This window comes from Lipotes vexillifer, unplaced genomic scaffold (assembly GCF_000442215.2).
Source record: "Lipotes vexillifer unplaced genomic scaffold, Lipotes_vexillifer_v1.1 scaffold431, whole genome shotgun sequence".
NCBI lineage: Eukaryota > Metazoa > Chordata > Mammalia > Artiodactyla > Lipotidae > Lipotes > Lipotes vexillifer.
This window is the reverse complement of record NW_006782267.1, coordinates 2609093-2611437: the sequence shown is the minus strand read 5'-3', so window position 1 is coordinate 2611437 and position 2345 is coordinate 2609093. Positions and strand designations below refer to the sequence as shown.

The following is a 2345-nucleotide window of genomic DNA, read 5'->3' as shown; positions in this document are numbered from 1 at the left end:
GGTGGGGGTGGGGGGGTCTCTCGGCTGCCCCGCCATTGTTCAGCATTTGTGCAGCCCTAGGGACGGATCACTCCTCAGCGAAGAGATTGGATTTCACTGCTGAGCTGATGACACATGGACCTGTTTGATAGTTAACCCTGCAAATCCAGCTGGGGCTGCCGGGCTGAGATGACAAATTGGCTGGTGGGTGCAATTCACCCCACCTGGATGCAAGTTTTCCCCCAAGAGAAACTCAAATCAAGTTAGGATTAATCCAAGTCAATAACTCCACCATCTCCTTCCCCTCCACATTCTTGTTCTGGCTGTTGCGGAACAGCGTGTCAGATTCCTGAAACGCTGGACTGCCCAGATTCTTTGGATGGGCCATGACTCTTCCCCCCTCCTTTTTTTCCCGCCTCCCACCCCACCCCTAGCCCACCTTCTTTTCAAGGACTGCACAGGCCAAAAACTTATTGGACATACAGAATTGTGGGATGAAAAGCTGCTGGGAGTTCCCTGGTAGCGCAGGGGTTAAGAATCCGCCTGCTAATCCAAGGAACGCGGGTTCGAGCCCTGGTCCAGGAAGATCCCACAAGCCGCGGAGGAACTAAGCTTGTGCGCCACAACTACTGAGCCTGCGCTCTAGGGCCCGCGAGCCACAACTACTGAGCCCACGTGCCACAACTACTGAAGCCCGCGCGCCTAGAGCCCATGCTCCGCAACAAGAGAAGCCACCGTAGTGAGAAGCCCACGCACCGCAACAAAGAGTAGCCCCCGCTCGCTGCAACTAGAGAAAGCCCGCACACGGCAACGAAAACCCAACACAGCCAAAAATAAATAAGTAAATAAATTTATATTAAAAAAAGAAAAGCTGCCCATTCATTAAATGACTAAGGAGTTACTCCATGTGTACCCTTAAAACTTCACTACAGGGCTGAATTCCAATTCACATGAATGCCAGAAGGAGCCAGGCATGAGAAAAATCATGCCAAGCTCGGGACAGCACGCCTCTGGCATCAGGCACAGGGAGTGCCTCCATTCCAGAGGAATCGTGTGGGAACAGAGATTCTGAAAAGGGAGCTCAGACACCACCGAGCGGACAGGTGGCTCCGCGCCGGATCAAATGACTTCTTTGTTCCAGCCAAGGACCTTTGTCAAAAATGTTTTGCGTTCCTCCTTTTCCTTTTGCTAAATCCTTTCCATTTAGGCTTCTCGCTTCTTTTCCCCATCCCATCGGATCGCTCGTAAAAAGAATGGGGTCCGACCATAAGTTTGCAGAACTTGAAACTGATCGGGGGCCCAGTCTGCAGCAAGGCAAAAGCAATTGACTGGAAACACACACACACACACACACACACACACACACACACAGCGCTTGCCCGTCTAAGCGTGCTTTTCTGCGCTCACTGCCACTTGCCACGCACACTTGCTTAGCGAGCAGGTGAGGCGGCAAGAAGGCAGAGGGTCTTTTCAAAACCTGAGCGTACGGTGAGAGCTCTGCTTCACCTCCCCAGGCTGCAGGAAATGGACAGAAAGTTCTAACCCCCTCGCCCCAGCCCCTAAACGGAAAGTTTGCTTCCTATGCAAATCACTTCCCCCAAATCGCACAGGGTGGCCAGCACCCAACCCACTTAGAAGAAAAAAGTGCAGAGCTTGTCTGGTGGTAATATGGATGCTAACTTTTCCCACCCACATTTACTAAGGGCTGTCAAGGGCAGTATCGCTCCTCTTGGAATTCTCTGCCCTTGCCAGCCTCCGAGCATGTTTTTCCAGCCTTTCAGCCCTTTATGTGAGTACTGATCTTGATACTGAAATATTGACATAAGATTCTTCTATAACTTCGGTTGAGTTATAAATCACACCCTTTTCTTGGCTTGGTACACTCACTCACTTTTTTCTTTTCTTACTGGCAAAGCTATAAACCTCGGCCTGGGCTGATAAGGAATTTTATCACCATGCCCCGCAGCCACAGAAGAAGCTGCTGGTTTAGAAGTCTTTTCAAAGCCTCACGGAAGTCATCCCCGAGCCGTTTCTCAGCTCACTACTTTCAGGGCTGTCTTCTCGCGTCCAGAAGCAATAAGAGTTTCAAAACTGCTAGAACATAAAAACAAATCTGCATTTTTCTGGAAGGACTGTCTGTGCTCATTTTGGGCTGGTTTCCGCCTTCTCAGCCATAAACACAGTAAGTGCTCAGGATGGGAGGCCAAAATGAGATATGAGGCCCCGTGTAATTCTTTTCCAGGATATTCAGTTGTCTTTATTCTCACCCAAAGCATAGGAGAGAGGCTCAGAGCTCGAGATAGATCCTGAACAATAACTTCCAGCCGCTGCAAACTGGAAGTGATTTACATATTCTAAGAACCGCT

The 2345-nt window shown here is 50.0% G+C and overlaps 1 protein-coding gene across 1 annotated transcript in view; it reads right to left on the bottom strand.

Moving 5' to 3' along the window:
• Window positions 1-2345, bottom strand: part of MID1 (midline 1) — a 181826-nt gene that overhangs the window by 178944 nt on the left and 537 nt on the right. The window lies entirely within an intron of this gene.